This window comes from Glycine max, chromosome 4 (genome assembly GCF_000004515.6).
Source record: "Glycine max cultivar Williams 82 chromosome 4, Glycine_max_v4.0, whole genome shotgun sequence".
Classification (NCBI taxonomy): domain Eukaryota; kingdom Viridiplantae; phylum Streptophyta; class Magnoliopsida; order Fabales; family Fabaceae; genus Glycine; species Glycine max.
The window spans coordinates 12559648-12583299 of record NC_016091.4 but is presented as its reverse complement, the minus strand read 5'-3'; the positions used below and the strand labels follow the sequence as shown (position 1 = coordinate 12583299).

At 34.4% G+C, this 23652-nt stretch overlaps 1 pseudogene; it reads left to right on the top strand.

The window, feature by feature from the left end:
* Positions 1–21925: 21925 nt before the first annotated feature.
* On the top strand, positions 21926–22906 carry LOC106798486 (ATP-dependent DNA helicase PIF1-like; annotated as a pseudogene).
* The last annotated feature ends 746 nt before the right edge of the window (positions 22907–23652 follow it).

Genomic DNA, 23652 nt, shown 5'->3' with positions numbered 1-23652 from the left:
AGAAGTTGATATGGATTATGATTATGATAATGAAGAAGAATGTGGTGTGAATGAACCACATGTCGATTGTTCAAATGCTTTTAATACGTCTCAAGTAATCATGTTGATTAGTTTGACTCATTTGGTTGAATTGATGTTTTGTATAAAAATTAATATATTGGGGTTGCGTCGTAGGTATTTGGTACTCGAGATGATGTTTTACAGTGGGCTCGAACAATTGCCCATGAAAATGGATTTGCTGCAGTGATTATGAGGTCTGACACAAATACCAGTAGCAAAGAAAAAAGTTCATTTGTCTTAATTGGGTGTGAAAGGAGTGGTACGTACAAGTGTAGGAATAAAGAATCCGTTAGAAAAGACACTGGGAGTAGGAAATTTGGTTGTCCCTTCAAGCTTCGTGGGAAACCAGTGCATGAAGGGGAAGGTTGGATGGTGAAGTTGATCTGTGGGATTCACAATCATGAATTGGCCAAGTTCTTAGTTGGACATCCATACGTGGGCGATTGACTAAGGATGAAAAGAAAATTATTGCTGATATGACAAAGTCGATGGTGAAACCAAAAAACATCTTGCTAACGTTGAAGGAACACAATGCCAACAGTTGCACCACGATAAAGCAAATTTACAATGCAAGAAGTGCATATCGTTCTTCAATAAGAAGAGTTGATACCGAAATGCAACATCTGATGAAACTTCTCGAACGTGATCAATACATTCATTGGCATAGATTGAAGGATGAAGTTGTGGTGTGTGATCTGTTTTGGTGTCACCCAGATGCAGTAAAGTTATGCAATGCATGTCATCTGGTGTTTTTTATAGACAGTACCTACAAAACAAACAGGTACAGACTCCCACTACTTGACTTTATTGGGGTGACACCAACGACGATGACATTCTCTGCTGGGTTTGCATATCTGGAGGTTGAGCGTGTTAATAATATTGTATGGGCTTTGGAACGATTTCGAGGCCTATTTTTAAGAAACGATCAACTCCCTGTTGTTATTGTCACTGACAGAGACCTAGCACTTATGAATGCAGTGAAAACTATATTCCCAGAGTGTACAAATTTGTTGTGCAGGTTTCATATCGATAAGAATGTGAAGGCAAAGTGAAAATCTTTAATCAGTGAAAAAAATGCCTGGGACTATGTAATGGATAACTGGAGTACTTTGGTTGATTGTCCATCCGAACAACAGTTCGCTGAGTCACTTCAGAAGTTTCAAGTTGCTTGTTCGCCTTGGCTGATGTTCATTGACTATGTTAACGACACATGGATTATCCCCCACAAGGAAAAATTTATTACAGCATGGACGAAAAAGGTCATGCACCTAGGCAACACAACAACAAACATGTATTAAGAACTGATTTTATTTGTTAGTAACGATTATTAATAAATGGTATTTAATTGTTGTATATTTTTCATGTTTGTTGTGTATTTTAAATGTAGGGTTGAATAAGCTCATTGGGCTCTAAAAAGACTATTACAAAATAGCCTTGGAGACCTATGTAGTGTTTGGGATGCCATGAACAACATGATCACGCTGCAACACATTGAAATTAAAGCATCCTTTGAAACCAGTACGCATGTGGTTGGGCATGTATTTAAAAAAACCTTATACAAGAGGCTTCTTGGAATGGTTTCAAGGGACGATTTAAATCATATTACTTCTGAGGTTGACCGTCTACGTTATCTCGACAACAATCTCTCTTATTGTGGTTGTGTGATGAGAAGCATACACGGTCTTTCTTGTGCATGTGAGCTTTCTAGGTATACTGCTGGCAACATCCCAGTGGAGTCAGTCCATATTTTCTGGAGGAGACTTTGCTTTTCAGACCAAGGGTTATGTGAGGCGGAAGTCAGCATCAAGGAAGAGATTGAGACCATATCTAAAAGGTTTGACGAACTTGATGTGTCTGGCAAAGTAAATCTGAAGAGTAAATCTGAAGAGTAAACTTCGAGAAATTGCATACCCTGATGACAACTCTATGTGCCCTCCTCCGTCAAAGGTCAACACTAAAGGTGCATCGAAGAAACCGATGAAAAGAAGTCAAAGATCCACAAAGCGTGATTCGTCTTACTGGGAGTATGTTGATGCTTTTCATTCTGTTCAAAGCAGCAACTCTCCAGTCAAACATAGTGCATCATGCTCTGAACCGCCTCAGCCAACAAGGATCATCCCGATGTTGGATCAATTTGCGCCATTCATTCAAGGTTTCATTCGTGACGTTGTGGATGTGAAAGCGGACGGTAACTGTGGATATCGGTCCATTGCCGCTTTATTAGGTATGGGGGAAGATTTGTGGCCGTTAGTGCGTAATGAATTGATTAAAGAACTTGGCAGGTGGTCGCATGAGTACATGAACCTCTTCGGTGGCACAGAGAGATTTGAACAATTAAAGTTGTCCCTACTTGTTGATGGGTTTTCGAAGGTATGTTTTTAGGTTAATTTTTTAAATAACAAACTTTAAATTACTTACATGTGTATGTTTGGTTGATTCAGGTTAGTGTGGACAAGTGGATGGATATAACGGAGATGGGATATGTGATTGCATCACGGTATAACGTAATCCTTGTATCATTGTCCCGACAACAAAGCATGACATTTTTTCCTCTTAGAAGTCAACCACCACCTGATTCTTTTGCACACCGCATCATGATATGTGTCAGTCACGTGTTTGGAAATCATTTTGTTCAGGTACATTGAATATAGTTAGTATAACAATTATGCAATGACTTCGTTGGTTCATTTGAGTCGGTCACCGCATGATATAATCTTTGTTCATGTACAACAGGTTTATTTGAAAGACTATTGTCCCTTACCGCCTCGAGCGTTGTTGTGGTCAAGCAATTGTTATTCTCAGGCAAAGCAGTGGACAACTCCATATATTAGTAGAATGCAGCAATACACAAGCTTGATGTCATTCAAATGACACTATGTCGACCTAAATGAAGACTAAAAATGCATTGTTTATGTAATTGTATTCATTATGCGATATAATTTGTTGTAAGCTATTAATAACCAATTAATATTATTAAGTACTCATTTCGTTAAGCAAAAAAATTGTTGGTCCAACAAAAATCATTTACGCGTGTAGCATACATCATTGTCATAATTGACAACACATAATGACATGCATGCGTATTAAAGTTTGAGCGCAACAACACATTGACTGACTTGACTACGCATTCTGAAGGAAACATAAACACGAAACATGTTCACGCGTGTCTATTTTTTTGTAAACAAAGTGAAGCAATCTGTCGGTCACAACCATCAATATATATAGCAGACACGGCTAATAAATCACACATTATCTTGCTTTCACATAGTCTCCCAATTGATACACAAAGTATAACATTTTTAGGAGAAACTAGCAGTCAGACGATTGTCAACTCAAGGTTGACTTTCATTTTTCCAAATGGATCGATTATTCACAATGATACTGGGGTTTACTTCCAAACTTCTACTCCGGTGCGCATTCGAGTACCAAACAGCTGTGATTTTGCAAGCTTAAAAATCAAAATACACAATACCCTTCAGCTATCCGACAAACAATTTTTGGATGAAATTTAGCTACACCCATATAGGTAACCAAATTCGCTTTCAGTGTATGAAATTGATAAATGATGATGATGTCAACACAATGTTAATGTGTAATGATCAATTTTCTTGTGTTGGTCCGATTGAGTTATTATGCACCGTTGGAAGAACACCAGATGGAATAATAAACTTACTTCAACGCATTATGCCCCATACTCATGACGTGATCCTGTATTACAACGGGAAATGGAACATGCCACCGCAGAACAAATTTGTTGGATGCGCGTTCACAGGAAAAAATCCTAAGAAATTTCAAATTCCTTCAACATGTACCATCGATGAACTGAAGGATTTAATAAAGCAAGTTGCACCTAAAATGATTCTCCCTCTTGGAATTCACGAATCACAAACGGTAAGACGATTGTTTTTCCGTCAACCAGGTCGCTTTGAGTATTCATATACGCTTATAAAATATGAAATTAATGAGATGAAGACCAACGAAGAACTGCTGAAGGTGTTAGTACAATCTAACTACTGGAAAAAATATGGACCAATAGAAATTTTAGCTGTCTTTACTAAATATGTTGTGAAATTCGAAGACGAGGTCACTGCCACATCGCTAAACAATTGAATGCAATGTTTATTTTTTTGCTTTTTCGTTGATGTAACCTTTATCTGTTTACAGCATGTTTAAATCCCATAATAAAGTTCATTGTGTTATTTCAATGGTCCAAAGATAATTTATTTTAATTGTTTGACCTTCAAACCTTACGCATACTGAGAAGGGTCCGATTTCTATTTTTTTGGATTTTCTGCCTCTTTTTTTAGGTGTTATTTGATGGAACCAGGGAATGGAAATAATTTTTTTGGGTTCTTTGACGTCCAAACATGACAAATAGCGCCCCTCCAATGTCTTAAGCCACTCGCACACCCACGAAAAAAACCCCAAAACATGGGTACTTAAATATAAAAAAAGGGTCTGATTCTTATTTTTTTGGATTTTCTGCCTCTTTTTTTAGGTGTTATTTGATGGAACCAGGGAACAACAATAATTTTTTTGGGTTCTTTGACGTCCAAACATGACAAATAGCTTCCCTTCAATGTCTTACGGCACTCGCACACCCACGAAAAAAAACCCCAAACATGGGTACTTAAACATAAAAAAGGGTCTGATTCCTATTTTTTTGGATTTTCTGCCTCTTTTTTTAGGTGTTATTTGATGGAACCAGGGAACAACAATAATTTTTTTGGGTTCTTTGACGTCCAAACATGACAAATAGCGCCCCTCCAATGTCTTAAGCCACTCGCACACCCACGAAAAAAACCCCAAAACATGGGTACTTAAATATAAAAAAGGGTCCGATTTCTATTTTTTTGGATTTTCTGCCTCTTTTTTTAGGTGTTATTTGATGGAACCAGGGAACGACAATAATTTTTTTGGGTTCTTTGATGTCCAAAAATGACAAATAGTGCCCCTCCAATGTCTTACGCCACTCGCACACCCACGAAAAAAAACCCCAAACATGGGTACTTAAACATAAAAAGGGTCTGATTTCTATTTTTTTGAATTTTCTACCTCTTTTTTGAGGTGTTATTTGATGGAACCAGGGAACGGAAATAATTTTTTTGGGTTCTTTGATGTCCAAACATGACAAATAGCGCCCCTCCAATGTCTTACGCTACTTGCACATCCACGGAAAAAACCCCAAACATGGGTACTTAAACATCAAAAAAAGGATCTGATTCCTATTTTTTTGGATTTTCTGCCTCTTTTCTAAATAAATTTATTTTTAATGTAATTCTTACGATCAAAACTAATGATTTTAGCTTCATTTAAAAAAAAATTAAAACAGTCCAAAACTTCGCTTAAGGACCACGATCAGAATCAGAATCGATACGTCAGTTAATATCATAAAATAATAAACTGTGCAAAATAAGTCAACTATATTAAACTAAAAAGTGTAACAAATACAAAAAATCATGTCAACTACAAAACAAAAAATAAATACGATAATCAATGCTCTGTGCGCCGTCTCTGTCTAGCCCTGACACTTCCATCAGCACTGGCTCCCCCTCTGGCGATCGTCAGGAAATCCTGCATAATATCATATAACTTTGTGCCTACAGTGACCATCCTAAGGTTGAGCACACGCTCCAACCTCTGTGCAATCGCCTCATAGCCGTCGTAATCATCCTGTAATAGTCATTAAAAACATTTATTATAAAATTAAAATAAATAACAACTCATCAAACATTAAACGCGCAAAAAATCTTACCACTGCATGTGGAGGGGGGTCAAATGCCACTGGAACCTAGGGGCTGGGCGGCTGCATGTACTCCTCAGGGTCTGCGGCAGGTGCATCTCTAGGCTGGTCACCTGCCTGGGTCGGTATCATGAATGGGTGAGATATCCAGAAAAACCACTCCATGTAATCCGCAGATACCTGCCCAGGCACTAGACAAAGCTCATCCACAGCAAGTACGTTGTCCACGAAATGCATCCACCTGTCATCTATATCATCATGTGACAATCGAGCACTAACAAGCGGCAGAGGGATGCTCTAAATGTAACCAAACTGTTGTAGCACCCTCTCCGGTCAAGCTGTGACCACCATAGGACCCCATCTTAGCTGACCCTGGAATGATGAAATCAGCTCAAAGGCCCTAACCCCCCGATGCTCAGTGTAAGGCAACCAGGACACATCTGTGACGGTCAAAGCATCACAACGTGCCCTGTATAGTGCTCCTGTGATTCCCTTCATATGCACCTTCGACGTCAGCACCGGGAAGCACGTGGGGACGTCTCCTGGTATGCATCATTTGTGATGCACTGATGCACACTAGAAAGTGCTCATAGATCCAGCACTACAAAAACAATGAGGTTAACATAACATAAAAACATGTTTAAATCATAATCGAACGTAACATATTTAAAAACACAAAATTTACCTGTAATAGAGTCAGGTACCCCGCAATCTGTCATGTGGTGGTCCTAGAAGCCTCATCTAACTGGTCATACATATGAACCAGCGTGGCAACTCCCCAAGCATAACCAGCACTCTGACCTAGGTCGCGAAAAGCGTCTAGGTGCACCACATGAACATATGTTGCACTCTTATTAGCAAAAAGAGTGCAACCGACCAGGTGCAGCAGATAAGCACGAGCTGCTACAATCCACCGCCGGGCTTGACATCTCATCTCATAAATGTCTCGAACCCATCCGAACTGTACGTATGCCCCACGTGATCATGTTGTTTCGGCTCTAGCCTCCTCAGCAGACACCTCAAGCAACTCGGTCAACAAAAATATTGCCTCCTCCGTAGAAAGAGCATGAAAACTATGCAACGCGCCAGTGATAAACAAATGGAGGAGTGACGACACATCATCCAATGTGATCGTCAACTCTACTACCGGAAGGTGGAAGGTGCTGGTATCGCTGTGCCACCTCTCCACAAATGTAGATATAAGTCCAGGATCGCCAGTAACAACTGAACAATCGATTAGTGGACTTAATCCTGTGGCACCAACCAGTCCTTCAATCTCAGGCACTGGCCTCCCAATCAATGTCACCTTCCTCCCATGTGACACCAACTTCAAATATGAACATTCGTGATTTGAAGTACAAATTATACAATTATAAAAAAATAATTAATGACAAACAAATCAACAATGATAAATAATTAACAAATTAAAATACCTATCCACTCCAAACGGTGTGTGCAACATGGTCCGCAAATGATGTCAGCACTGATGGGTCACGTGGCCCACCTGGAAATCCCTCAGCAGCATCATCATCACCCTGTACGTCCACAGTCATCTCAGGTGCATCCTCAGCCATATCAGGGACATCCTCAGTTATGTCAGGAACATCCTCAGCCATATCAGGTGCATCCGCAGTCATCTGATGAACCCGTTGCTTACGGGTTGATGCAGTAGGCCTACGTCTCTCGGGAACATCAACTGCATCATGATCATCCTGCCTATGTCTGCCTATAAGTCTACCTAGAGCGCGACCTAAACCTCGTGTTCTAGCCATGATCTGCAAATCATGTGGAACACGTATTTTTTTCGGTCAAAACATACACAACTTTCTTTATAAAAATAAAACAAGTTTATTTATAAAAAAAATAAGACTAATTTAAATAAAATTATATGAAAACACACACAACAAATTTTTTTTTAAAAATAAACAACTTCATTTATAAAAAAACGCAGCTAATGTAAAAATAATTAATTATCCACAACTTAATTTAAAAAAAATAAAAAATTTCATTTATAAAAAAAACTTAACTAATGTAAAAATAATTAATTATCCACAACTTAATTAAAAAAAATAAACAACTTCATTTATAAAAAAAACACAACTAATGTAAAAATAATTAATTATCCACAAGTTAATTTAAAAAAAATAAACAACTTCATTTATAAAAAAAACACAACTAATGTAAAAATAATTAATTAGTAAACATCCAAAACTTAATTTAAAAAAAATGTACAACTTCATTTATAAGAAAAACACAACTAATGTAAAAATAATTAATTAGTAAACATCCACAAATTAATTTATAAAAAAAAAACAACTTCATTTTTAATAAAAAAACAACTTTATTTATATAAAAAAACCACACAACTAAAATTATATATAAAAATAAAACAAAAATTGGAAAAAAAATTTCAAAACATACACAACTTAATTTATATCATTTATAAAAAAAATACTATTTAAAAAAATTCCAAAACACACACAACTTTATTTATAAAAATAAACAACTTCATTTATAAACAAAAAACATAACTAATTTAAAATTAAATAATTGGTAAAATACTCAACTAAAATCATATAAAAAATAAACAAAACCAATTAACAAAAATAACCAACTTAATTTATACAAATAACCAACTTTATTTATAATTAAAATACACTAATTTAAAAAAAAAAAAAACAAAAACACACACAACTTAATTTATAACAATAAACAACTTCATTTATAAACAAAACACAAATAATTTAGAAATAAATATTTAGTAAACATACACAATTTAAATTATAAAAAAAACAACTTCATTTGTCATGAAAAAGCCAAACCTCATTTTTTTATAAAATTTCAAAAACATACACCTACTTAATTCATAAAAATAAAATAATCATTCATTTTAAAGAAACAATATTTAAAAAAAAAAAAAACTTCCGGAAGAAGTGGTTCTTCCGAAAACTTTCCGGAAGAAGTGGTTCTTCCGAAAAGTTCTTCCGGAACACTCAAAGGTCATCCAGAAGAACCCTTCTTCCGAAAATTTTCCAAAAGAACTACTTCTGTTCCGGAAGCCTTCCGGAAGAAGTGTTCTTTCGGATGACCTTTGGTTATTTCCGGAAGAATCCTTCTTCCGGAAAGTTTCCGGAACACCTTATTCCAGAAGTTCCGGAAGAAGCCGTCACGGTTCTTCCGGAAGACGTCACCGTAACCTCCTTTCCCCATTTTTTTCGACGTCTTCTACCCTAAGGTTCCACTATCCTACCCTAAATGCTACAACTAAACTGCATAATAAAAGCAATGCCAAGTTAGGGACACCTACCTCGAAGGCAAACAGCAAGTGGTTCGAGGAGAAGAAGAAGCACTCTGGTCTCGCGGAGAAGAAGAAGGGGGCGCTGGTCTCGCGGAAGAAGAAAAGAAGCAGCAGGCAGGAAGTGAGTGCTTCTAGGAGGAGGGGCGCTTTTTTAAATTTTTACTTAAAGGGCAAAATGACCCATTCACTAAAATTAGTGGGTGCACCAGCAATATTGTTGGGTGCACCTAGCATATCCCATTGTGTTTTAGTGAAACTTCATTTACTTTTGAGTGTTGCTAGGTGCACCCAACATTCTAAAAAAATGACAAAATTACCCTTGCTTGGTTTTCCTCTTACAAATCAAGTTGATCCGGAAGAGATTCCGGATCAACTTGATCCGTAAGAGAAAAATCAAATAAGGGCAATTTTACCATTTTTTTAGAATGTTGGATGCACTAGCAATGTTGGGTGCACCTAGCAACACTCCTTAAAATTTCAGTTGTGTACCCAAAAAAGGCCCAAAACCATCTTTTAAGCAACCTAAACACATTTTATGTAAGGTATGAAAAGACTGATAACAAATTTCAGCTGGGACAGTAATTTTGATGATCAAAACGCAATAGTAGTAACACATTTTAATTTCATTGAATCTTAGGCATGCTTGCTTTGAGAGGGAGGAGGGACCTGTCTCTAAGATTGGAAAGTGGTTCTGGGGACACCCGAATTCACGTTTTACAGAACTCTATCGGTGCCTCACGTATGTTTGTTTCATAAATATGTAAACATTTACTTCACATAATAACTGTACTTTAAGTATTTAAAAAAAAAATTGTACTTTAAGGTTTCGGAAATATATTAAAACTCAAATCATGTACAAACTACTCACAACTTAGTGCAGATTTTTTGAATTAGATGATGGATGGAATAATAATTTATGGCTAGATTTTCTTTCTAAACGAAGTTGCTTTTCAAACAATATCACAATTAAACTGATTTTTTAACACAGAAATAGACCAACAGTGAATATATGATGTCACATCAATAATAAATAAGTAAATTAAATATGTAAGAAATAAATAACTAGTTTTAAAACTAAATTAATGGGGGGAAATAAAGCTAAACTCTATGTTTTCATCTCCCACTCCCATTCTCCCTAATAGTCGTAGGTCTTTCTATTCCTTACTCTCATTTTCAATTTATAACAATTGTCAATATTCTTATTCCAAATCAATGATTGGCTAATTAAGATTAAAAGTCAGTAACCCTCTCCTTCTTTCTGTTTTGGCAGTTGATACGTGAAAATGAATAAACGCATAGCTTCACCATCCATAGGTGGACGATCTCTGTGCTAACATATGTTTTCGTTGCTGTTACTTTATTGAATGAAGGCCTCATTTGATTGATTGATTAAATTCCCTGAACATGCACGAAACCAACATCTTGTCTAATGACAGCATTGAAGTTAAGAGAAATGGTAGACTTTCTTGAATTTGTATAAATCCATACAACATGTTATTAATTAATAGGACATAGATATTGATTTAAAAAGGCTCATATTTTTATCAGATAAAAATTCATTTTAATTCAGTGCAAGGCTCATTAATTTTATATTTATTTTTGAAAAAATTATTCATTTTATCTATATAATTGTAAAAACTTTAACTTTTAGTTTCTATATTTAAACTCAATATTTTTAACCTTTGTATAAGTATTTTTATACTTCAGTCGTTACAAATAACAATGACTAAAAGATAAAGTTTATATAGTAACGGGAACCAAACAATATTTGAAATTAAAGTATCTAATCTACTATATTATAAAAGAGAACCCCAGGAAAATTACTGGTGTGCTCCTTCTTAGAAAATTGCCACCTGTCCGTTTTGCTGGTTTTTTTTGTCATTTTGATGTGTTAAATTACTGGTGTGACCTTTCTTAGGAAATTGCCACCTGTCCCTTTTGCTGGGTTTATTATCATTTTGATGTGTTTTTTGTTTGTCCTCAGCTTTTACACATGGGTGGTTTACGTGTTGATTTTTTTATCTGCAATGGTTTATGTGTTAATTGTTTTGATCAGCAAGGAATTTTTGTGCCATGTGTCTGATGGCTAAGGTAGCTTCCACTCTTTGATTGGGCACGTGGTTTGGGGGTTTTATGCAATCCCGTTAGTTGTTGTTGTGTCATTTTGGTTTGTTTCTTTTTCAAGTTTGAAAGCAAAACTGGATGTGAAGGTGTGAGGCTCGGCTCTGGTTGTTTCTTTACTAACTTTTATGTGCATGACTGTGATTTTCGTTTTTGTTTTCCAGTTTGGTTTTGTTTTGTTGTTGGGGTTGTTTAGTTTTTTTATTTAATGTCTTTGTGTTCGGTTTGGTTTCAGTTTGTATGTGTGTTAGTCTTTTTCGCTGTTTTTTTTTCTTTGGTGCTTTGTTTACTAACTTTTATATTGTGCATGCTGTGATTTTACAGTTTTTCTTTGGTTGACAAGTTTCTTTTGGGGTTTGCTTTTCCTCCGTTGCTGGGTTTGACTTTGAGAAGAAAAGGTAATGTTTATGTTGTGCATGTACTTTTTAGCTTTCGTTTGGCTTTTGCTGGGTTTGTTCTGATTTTGTTGTCCTTTTGTATTCTTCTTCGGGTGCAACACGTCTGTGGTTTACGTGTTTGTTTTTTTCCTAAAAAAAAATTGTTGTCCCATGTGTCTGATGGATATAAGCTAGCTTGCATTGTTTGATTGGACAGGTGGTTTGGGTGTTTTGTAGAATGACGTTGGTCGTTGTTGTGTTATTTTCGTTTGTTTCATTTTCAGTTTGAGAGCAAAAGTGTTTGTTTGATTGGTCGTTTGTTTTCTAACTTTTATGTTGTGCATGGCTCCTATATGATACGTGTTATTTTTTTATCAGCAAGTGGTTTACGTGTTGATTTTTTAATCAGCAAGTGGTTTACGTGTTAACTTTTTGATCAACAAGGAATTTTTGTCCCATGTGTTTAATGGCTAAGCTAGCTTCTACTCTTTGATTAGGCACGTGGTTTGGGGGTTTTGTGCAATGCCGTTGTTTGTTGTTGTGTCATTTTCGTTTCTTTCCCAGTTTGGTTTAGCTTTGTTGTTCGGTTGGTTGTGAGAACAAAAGGTAATGTTTTTTTTGTTGAATGTGTTCGTCTAATTTTTCTATTGTGCATGGCTGTGATTTTACATTTTTCCTTTGGTTGAGAAGTTTGTTTTGCAGTTTAGTTTTGCTAAGGTTGATTGGGAGAAGCCAAGGTAATTGTTCATGTTGTACATTCTTTGCTTGACAGGTTTGCTTTACAGTTTGTTTAATTTTCAAGTTTATGAGGAAAACTGTTTGTTTGTTTCGTCATTTGTTTTCTAACTTTTATGTTGTGCATGGTTGTGATTTTCCTTTTTGTTTCCCAGTTTGGTTTGGCTCTAGTGTTTGGTTGGTTGTGAGAACAAGAGGTAATTTTTTTTTGTTGAATGTCTTTATCTAATTTTTGTATTGTGCATGGCTGTGATTTTGCAGTTTTTTTTAATTGCCAATTTTGTTTTGCAGTTTAGTTTTGTTGAGTTTGATCTAGAGAACCTAAGGTGATATTCATGTTGTGGATTCTTTGATTGAGTAGTTTGTTTTACAGTTTGGCTGTTAGTTTTGAGTGTGGCAAATGGAAATTATACTTTTGTACCCAAGTTTGGGTTTGGCTGAGAAAAGTTGAGGTTTGAGTTGAGGATGATTGTTTTTGTATGGTTTGTTAATTTTGATGTTAATGGATTTTTATATGTTAATTCTGTTTAGTCACATGTGCAGATGTTTTGTCCATATGTTTATTTTTACTAATTTATATGGAGTTTATTGTGGTCTTTTGTGTGTTTTATGAATTTTCTTCTTTGTTTTGTTGGTGACAGGCTGTTAGCTTTGGTTTGCAGTGGTTGAGGTGGTAGTTTATTTTTGTGCCCGTTTGACTATATGCTTGGTTTTTAACTGATGTTCTATTTTTCTTGGAGTTGTTGTTCAGGGTTTCTGATTATAAAGTTATGGCACATGTTGCTGATAAAATAAAATTGATAGATGGATCAAGGGAAGCTCTTAAGCTTTCTGTAAGGATCACTGATCTTTGGTTCATTGGGATTCCCAGAAAGACTGAACAAGCCGAAATGGAAGTTGTTGATTCTGATGTATGTTTTTGGCGGTTTTTTGGGATTATAAATTATGTTATTATATTATTGGTCATTCAATGAAGTATTTATATCCTTTCTATATTGTAGGGAGATGAAATCCATTTTGCTTGCAAGCAGGATCAGCTGAAGTCTCGCATGGCTGATTTGAAAGAGAATTTTACTTATGTGATGCATAATTTTAAAGTTATCAAGAATGATGGGAAATTCAGAGTTTGTGATCATGAATATAAATTATGTTTTACTGAAGTTATTGTTGTTACGCAATGTGATATGGAACAGTTACCTTTTAGGAAATTCAGATTTGTTTCTTTTTCCAGTGTCATTGCTGGTGATTTTAAAATTGGACTCTTGGTTGGTAAGATTGTTGATTACAATTTGTGGATTGATTTTAATTGGCTTGCTTATGCCTTTTTAAGTAAGATACATTAACCTTGTGGTTGTTTTAGATGTTATTGGCGTGGTTGATGAAGTGGTATTCCGATATGTGTCATCCAAAAATACGAGGGTTGTTTTGAATTTAAAGGATTTGAGGTTATCTTTGACAATTTAATTTGAGTGTGTATGATTGTTGTTTGTAACTGATGATGATTAGTTGCTGATATACTGATACATTAATTGTTGTTTCCTTCTGATAGTGGCCAGGTACTATCCTGTACACTCTGGGAAAATTACTGCTTACAGTTTTTGTCTTATTTGAATGATATTGAAGATGAAAGGCCGATCGTTATTCTCTTGACTCATGCTAGGATTAAGGAAGCACAGGGTCAGTGTAATGTTAGATTTCTCAATTTCCATGATTGCTAGATTATATTTTTTTTTTGGTCTAATCTGTAGGATCATATCCGGCATCGGTCAGTAATTCTTTCAAGGCGTCCAAACTCATGATCAATGACCTCGTGCTGGAAATTCAAGAATTTAGAGAGAGGTATTTTGGCAATGTGGTGCTTATGTGATTGTATTTTCAAATTGTAAAAAATATAAGTAATGTTTGCTGGGTTTTTGCATTTGTTGTATTGTTTTAGTCTTTTAGATTTAGGGATCGAGGTTAGAGCAATTTTGGTGCCTATTGGACAAGGGAGTTCACAGGTTTCAGGCTCATCTCAATTATCATCAAAAGATGCGTTTCTGTCAAAGACTGAAGTAAAAAATATCTCTGAGATTAATGTCAGTTTAGAGGTGATGTTCGTATTCATTTGTAGCTTTTCTTTGTAGAAAATCTAATGTCAGTTTCTTCAAACAGGAGTTTGTTTGTGTTACTGTCGCCAAGATTACAACCATAGTGATGGACAACTATTCATGGTGCTATCCGGCTTGTGGTCAATGTTATAAAAAAGCTGACATGCAAACTGTGTCGTTCACATGTCCGTGTGGCAAAGAGAATGATCAACCTGTACTGAGGTGATTGATTCACTGTTTAATTAGTATGAGGTTCATCAAGTACTTTTTCTTATGCTGGTATCTATATTGGCAGGTATCGGGTTGAGTTGATGGTTACTCACAAGGGTGAACAAACCAAATTTTTTTATCTGGGATCGTGAATGTGCACAATTAATTGGTCAGTCAGCGGATGAAGTCAACAGGCTCAAAATAGAAGTATGTTATTGTATTTTCATGCAATGTTTGTTTAATTTACACTGAGCATTTGTTACCTTGCTATCGATTTTGATTCTTCTTTTTCTACGCAAGGATGGGGGTGTTGATTTAAATGCCTATCCTCAAGCACTAGATAGGCTATTGGGTTGTTTCCTTGCATTCAAAGTGAAGGTGCAAGCAAGGTTCAGGAATTCTGTTGTTCTTAAATATTCAGATGAATTAGACTTGATCAATGTTGTACTAGATATGATTCCCTGTTGGTTAATTTGAAAATCGAGATAATACTGGATAAATCTGAAGTCGTGTATAACACTTTCAGATTGAATCAAATTTCGGGGTTCAACCAAAATTGTTCAATCGGATAAAATCAGAAGATTATAATTCAAGAGTTTTGTTTTGGTCTTGTATGTTTTGTCACCCGTTATGCTTTCTGAACCAGAATGATTATTTATGATCAAAGAACAGGTGGTTTTTGGCGGTTGATGGAAGTTTTTTCTTTTTTAAAAACTGCCGTTGATGGAAGTTTTAGTAACTTCCATGTAACTTCCAACCATTGATGAAAGTTTTAGTAACTTCCATGTAACTTCTAAAATTTGCCTAAACCGAACATCTCGTTATTACATTAAAACAAGGGTGCACTCTTATTTTAACATAATAAAGAGATCAATTACACTAAAATGTCCAACATTCCCGATAATGAGGTTGTATTTTGTCAAATCTATTTTAGTTATTATGAGTGTATGCATATATTCCATTTGTTTTTTAACTGTCAATTGATATATCATCTAGCCATGTTGCAAGATCGAGAATTCAATACTTGAGTCGACCGATCCTACAGTGCTTGAATCTGTGAGCTAACATTGTCTTTCTCTATTTTTCTTGGTGTATGTTGCAATGATGGCAATAAAATTTAGCTGACTCATCAATCAATATTTGATGCAGCAATCTCTGTCTATTACAACTGATCATGATCGGTCGATGCTTGCCTTAAGTGAGCCTACAGAGTTTGAATTTGTAAGTTGGGGTTATCGTTGTGTGTTTTTGCTGGTGCATTTTTGGATGATGTCAACAGAATTTAGCTTACCGGTCAATTAATATTTTATGCAGCAATCTGTGTCTGTTACCGGGGATCATGACCCTCTTCTCAGGATTCCATTGACACCAACTAAGCGCGTATCTTCTGATGAGTTGGATAATGAGCGAAAAAACTTTGAGATCTCACCTGCTGAAGTTTCCTCGAACAAATTAGCCAAGCATTCTCAGCCTGAATGAATTATGTTGTTGAAATGTTGCCTTGGATGTTTTTTTATGACCATATGGTCAAATTGTAATATTTGCCCCGTCGCAATTTTTGTGGTTTTTGAACGCTTTGCATGGAGGACGTTGTTGGAACATTAATTTTTGTTAAATTGATTTTGTAGTTGTACACAAAACTGGTTTTCCCCTCTTTCATTAAATGAAACAGTAGTTTTTTGGGACTTTGCATTACTCTATTTGTTAACCTTGTGATGCAATTCCAATCTGTGCATTGTTGTTGTCAAAATCTTAATGTATGTAATCAATTCAAGTTAGCTTATGAATGTTAACGAGTTAAGATAATTGATAAAGATAGACTGAATGCAAGGATTATTTCGGTTCAATACAAGAATGCTGATAAATGTTGCCAAGTCCAGCTAACTCACGAATTAAGGTTTTTTTGGAGGGAATTGCACATGAACTAAAATATAAGTTGACATTTACTAATTAAAAACTCAGTTTTTTGACTAGTCAAATATTATTGGTAAGTCATTAGAATCAGTAAAATACGAAATTGTTATTGCACAACTAATTTGGAAATTTAGTATAATCAGTGCTAAGTGAGGACAGATTCAAGGCAAGGATTGGTATTGCACAGCTAATTTGGAAATTTAGTATAATCAGTGCTAAGTGAGGTCAGATTCAAGGCAAGTATTATTTCGATTCTATTAGAGATGAGAATTGCAAATATGACACATTGATCAATTAAAGAGAGATTGGACAGCATTCAATATCAAAGTTTTCTCTACCCTGCATCTTTAGTTATAGTTTTGTGTTGTGATTTCAATTTGATGCTCGATTTTTTTTTATTATAATGATAACTGTCAAAATGTCTAATCACATTTAATCTAGCAAACACAGATTTGATATTTGGCATCTCTTGCTTTATGTCAATTAAGATTTGTTTATTAAAATTTACGTATGAATCTTCAGCTGTAATTTTGGATGCCAAGATAAATCTGCTTATTAATTATGAAATCCATTATATAAAAATGTCAAATCACATTTAATCCCCCAAACCGGCATTTTATATTTGGCATCTCTTGGTTGATGTCAATTAACATTTGTTTATTAATTTACAAAATATTCCATCCTTTGTTGTAAATTGCGTTCTAAATTTTTTACCTCTAAAAATGCAGATCAATCACATAGTGGATTCTATATCCAGAACTTACTCCTCTATATATAATATATCTTTACAGCTCAGTCTGATCATTCATCCATGACTGATTTTCGAAACTACTTAAATTCAACTTGCATGTTTAATTTTGTTTTTATTACAGAATTGAACATTTGGAATTACTTTGATCTATAATTTGGTCTCTGTGTATTTCAAATCTTTGTTGTGGTGAATTGATATACCAAAGAGCTTCATTGATATCAACCGCAAACATGCAAAAGAATGCACATGCAAATGCATGTACCTCAGGTAAAGCCAAAATGTATAGAAAAGGTATCTTGCAAAAAAAAAAGGCTTCGCCTGACAGATCACATGAGACAAGTATAGATTCCACTCTAAAAGATATACAATGTCATGATGAGAAATTATAAATAAGATGTTTTCTTTTATAAATACATTAATCTGTTCAACTTGACTTAATTTGTCTCTATTTTTTAAGTCATGACAACTAATTTATTAGAAGATATGAATTCTGAATCTCCACAAGGTATGATGATAGAAAATCCTTACTCACTTTTTTGCCCAAATTTTAATTATATCTATGATATCTAACGTAAATTGTCACAACATCTGATTCTAATTCTGTCTCTGACGATGAAAATTGTGAATCCAATACTAATGAAGCTGCAATCGATACTGAAGGTTATAATTGTAGCTTTGATATAACGTTAAGGATATCAACAGATATCCTTTAAATTAAATTCCACTATCTCATTAGACAATTTCAGGCTATTCTGACTTGGGTGATCAGGCCATGCAATGTACAAATTGCAATGCAAAAATGTGGTATGATGAAAGAATTTCAAAAGGTAGAAATACAACAAGTCAAAAATTCAGCTTATGTTGTGGAGATGGGAAAGTTGAGCTTCCATTATTACAAAGTCCACCAAAATATCTTGAACGACTTCTGTTTGATGGTAAAGCGAGTGATAGTAAAAATTATCAGTGTAACATACGGACATACAACATGATATTTGCCTTTACGTCTGCTGGTATTAAGCTAGACAAATCAATTAATGAAAGTAGAGGACCTCCTACAATTAGAATTCAGGGTCAACCATGCCATCGAATAGGCAGCTTATTACCAATGCCTGGAAAGCAACCAAAATTTTCACAATTGTATATCTTTGATACGCAGAATGAAATTGAAAATAGAGTTAATACAATGAGGTAGTACTTCTTTTGTTTCTTTTATTATCAAATATGAAGTATTCCAATTGCAAAAACATTTTTTGTCACACCAATGGATCTGTTTTTATATTGTTTTTTGCAGTCAACATGTTGGAATTCAACCAGAGATTGTTTCAACTTTAAGTCAAATGCTGGATGAGTACAATGTTCATGCAAAAAATTTTAGAATGGCCAGGGATAGATTGGCAAATACTCAAGTCGATAATGTAAAATTGAGATTGATAGCTACACGTGAGAAAGATGGTCGTACATACAATCTCCTAAATGTTTCTGAAGTTGCTGCTCTAATTGTTTGTGATTTTGATCTAGACTCAAGAAGGAATATTATTGTTAAACCTCAAAATGGAGAATTACAAAGAATCCATGAATTACACTCTAGCTATCTAGGACTCCAATACCCTTTACTCTTCCCTTATGGTGAATATGGATATAGACCTGATATACTTCACCGTTGTACACCTAGCAGCAGAAAAAGGAAGAGAAATCGTCTAACGCTGAGAGAATGATTTGCTTATAGACTACAGTCCAGATCAAAGGAAGCACAAACTTTGTTGCATTCTAGAAAAATATTCCAACAATTCATTGTTGAAGCATACACGATGGTTGAGTCTGAAAGACTTAGCTACATTAGGAACAATAAAAAAAACTTAGAGTTGACAAGTATTGCAGTTTACAAACATCATTAGATGCTGGAAGCAGTAAAGGCTCTTCTAAAGGAAAAAGAGTGATTTTGCCGTCAACCTTTGTTGGCAGTCCACGCTATATGGACCAACTTTATTTTGATGGTATGGCAATATGCAGCCATGTGGATTTTCCAAATCTTTTTATTACTTTAACCTGTAACCCAAATTGGCCTAAAATCCGAAGTGTGTTTGCACCTTTGAATCTAAAACCAACAGATAAACCGGATCTTATCTCACGTGTTTTCATATTGAAGTATGAGCAGATGCTTTTTGACTTAACAAAAAAACACTTGCTTGGAAAAGTTGTCGCATGTGAGTTTGCCATTAATATGCTTTATAAAGTTACACATTTGTTTATTCTTTTTAATTTTTCCTTGATATAATACAATTATACAGAATTTCTATATTAATGTTCCACTATTAATACAATTAGCTAACAATTGCAGATATGCACACAATTGAATTTCAAAAAAAGAGGACTTCCTCATGTGCATTTATTGCTATTCTTACATCCAGATAATAAATATCCATCTTCAGATGACATTGACCACATAATATCAGCAGAAATTCCTTCGCATGAAAATGACCCTAAACTTTATACATTAGTCCAAAATCATATGATACATGGACCATGTGGAATTCTCCAACCTAAGTCTCCATGTATGAAAGAAGGCAAGTGTAGTTGTTTTTACCCAAAAATGTTTCACCCTCAAACTGTTTTAGATTCAAATGGCTATCCAATCTATCGTAGAAGAAATGATGACCATACCATTTCAAAGAATGGAGTTATTATTGATAATATATATATAGTACCTTACAATGCAAAATTGCTGAGGAAATACCAAGCACATATAAATGTTGAATGGTGTAATCAAAATACTTCCATTAAATATCTATTTAAATATATAAACAAAGGTTATGACAGAGTCACTGCTGTTGTTATTCATGATGATAATGGTACACTTGAGAATGCTATCAGTCAAAATGATGAGATTAAAGAATATGTGGATTGCAGGTAATATTAATTCAACATGTATACTTAAGTTACTGAATATTTCTTTAATTAATTCTTTTAATTATGATTTTTTTTGTCAGATATATTTCTCCATGTGAATCTACTTGGAGAATTTTTTGTTTTCCAATACATGCTAGAAAGCCTGATGTGGAGAGATTACATTTTCATATTCCAGGACAACACAATGTTTTTTATGAAGATGATGATGATATAGATGATATCCTGTCAAAGCCAAGTATTTTAGAATCAAAATTCTTAGCCTGGATGAATAGCAACAAATGTTTTTCAGAGGGTAGAAATCTCACTTATTCACAATTTGTTTCCAAATTTGTCTACAACCAAAAGGCTAGATCATGGAACCTTAGAAAGAAAGGCAATACAATTGGCAGGTTAATATGGGTTCCACCAACCACTGGTGAATTGTTTTATCTAAGAATGATGCTTACTGCATGTAAAGGAGCTACTTCATTTGAAGATATTAGAACAGTTGAAAATGTTCTATACCCTACATATAGAGAAACATGCTTTGCAATGGGTTTTTTGCAAGATGATAGAGAATTTGTGGAAGCAATCAAAGAAGCTAAGGACCAGGGTACAACTAATTATTTGAGGAAATTATTTGTGTTAATACTATTATCAGGTGTCCTTACTAAACCTGAAGAACTCTGGAATCAGACATGGAATTGGTTAGCTGAAGACATTGCATATCATTATAAAAAAATTAACTTTGAACACAAGTTAGTTTTAATCAGTTTGTAACTTTCTATATTGAATAACATCACAGATATGCATTGTTTAACTATCTCCTTTATCATTTGTTAGAATTACACATTGATGATGAGCAACTTAAAAATTTAACATTATTGGAAATTGAAAAACTTATGCATCCAAACCAAAAATAACTCAGAGACTATCCTACAATGCCATATCCTGAGGGTGGAAATCCTGCATCATGTCTAGAGAATAGCTTGATATTGTCTGAACTTAATTACAACAATGATGAGGCTAGATTAGAATTCGAAAATCTTTTTCTATCGATGACAGGTAATCTACCAATTCGTATATTTTAAATTGCATTTAACAAAGTTAAATTCCATCTGTATTTTCTAATTTTACATCCGCTAATTCTTCATTTCTATCAAATCTCAACTTATTTTTTATTCTAGACGAACAAAAAAAAAATTTATCACAAAATTATGGAAGTTGTCAATAACAATGAAGGTGGCATGTTTTTTCTATATGGATATGGAGGTACAGGAAAAACATACATATGGAGAACATTAGCAAGTTCACTGAGGGCAAAAAATCAAATTGTGATTATGGTTGCTTCTAGTGGCACAGCTTCTTTGTTATTGCCATGAGGCAGGACTGCTCATTCCAAATTTAAGATACCTGTGCCAATTTTTGAAGACTCTATATGCAATATATTTCAAGGAAGTCAGCTAGTAGAATTGTTAAATCAGACAAATCTGATAATTTGGGATGAAGCACCCATGGCACACAAATTTTGCTTTGAAGCACTTGATCAAACTTTAAGAGACATTATTAAAGAAAAAAAATCCCAATTAAATTTTTGGAGGCAAAGTTATTGTATTTGGTGGAGATTTCCGAAAAATTCTACCAGTCATTCCAAGAGGAAGTCGTTCAGACATTATAAATGCAACAATCAATTCATTATATATGTGGCCTTCCTGTGAAGTCTTAACACTCACCAAAAACATGTGTTTACAAGGCAATGCCCAATTAATTGATGATCAAGAAACTAATAAATTTGCAAAGTGGATTCTAGATATTGGAGATGAAGTTATTGGGAATCAAAATGATGGATATGCTACTATTGAAATTCCTGAGTACCTACTTATTACTGAATATAATGACCCCATTGATGCTATAGTCAAATCAACAATTCTAGATCTATATCAACATCACAGTAATCCTGATTTCTTCAAATCTAGAGCAATATTAGCTTTCACCAATGAAACAGTTGAAGAGGTCAATGATTATATACTCTCCTTGATTCCAGGTATTTATGCACATATGAAATTTACAAAAACTAAGGTCTACTCAGTATTTATTCTCTATTTAACTTTGTATGGTACCTCAAATAAATTTAATAGGTGAACAAAAGGAATACTTAAGCTCTGATTATATAGAGAAGTCAGAAACCATTGACAGTTGGCATTTTCAATCAATCACAACTGACTTTCTCAATTCACTAAACACATCTGGTCTGCCAAATATCGTATCAAGCTAAAAATCGGTAGTCCTATAATGTTGCTAAGAAACTTAGACCAAACGCAAGGACTCTGTAATGGTACTAGATTAATAGTTACTAGACTAGCCAAACATGTCATTGCAGCTGAAATCATTTTTGGCAAAAATGTTGGTGATAATGTTTACATCCCAAGAATGTCAATGTCACCTTCACAATCACCATGGCCTTTCAAGCTTTTAAGAAGACAGTTTCCAATCATGCTATCTTATGCAATGACGATTAACAAGTGTCAGGGCCAATCACTTTCTATGGTTGGACTTTATTTGCCAAAACCAGTTTTTAGCCATGGACAATTATACGTTGCATTATCGAGGGTCAATTCAAGGCAAGGATTAAAAGTTATTATTCATGATAAAGACCAAAAAAATATGACTTCTACTACTAATGTAGTCTTCAAAGAGGTTTTCAAAAATCTTACAAGGTAACTCTAAATTTTCAAACAAGAAATTGTACTATCTATTGGCAATAATTCCAAACTATTATCTTACTTATATACATTCTAACATACAGCCAAAGATGATATCATATATTACAATGTTAAATTTAACATTGCCAGGTATGCAATCTTAATCACCACATTAATATCTTCCATTTATAATTTCATTTACTTAATATTATATTATTTAGCAGTTTATCACAGCTTAACATTTGCTTTGACATTTACATGAACAAATTTGCTTTATTTCTCTGCAAAATATAGAAATTTTAATTGCTGAAGTTCAATGATGAAATATCTAGCGTTCATATGTTACTGCTTATATGATAATTATGCTTGAAACAATATTTTTAAAAAATCGTTCATGCCAATCGTCCAAATGTAGCACATCATGCTGCATATACTGCATTCCTTCAAACCAACATCATTCTTATTTTACACAAAAAAACCACATTTAAAAAATGCAGTTATGCAAGATGACATAATCACCTTTAAATAAATCGTTCATACCCCCTCTACAATACATAAAAAATGAAATGTTAACAATCAATTCTAGAAGTTGGCCCAATGCTCATATCTTGGCCCAAGATAAATTTAGACAGTTACTGCCCTACAATACCAACGGTCTTAGGCTTCAAATTCGAACAAAAACTCTTCATCTACTTCGTACTTCCTTAATTCACAGTTATTGATATCACATTCATTTACAACCGTGCGACATTGGTATGATTTTCT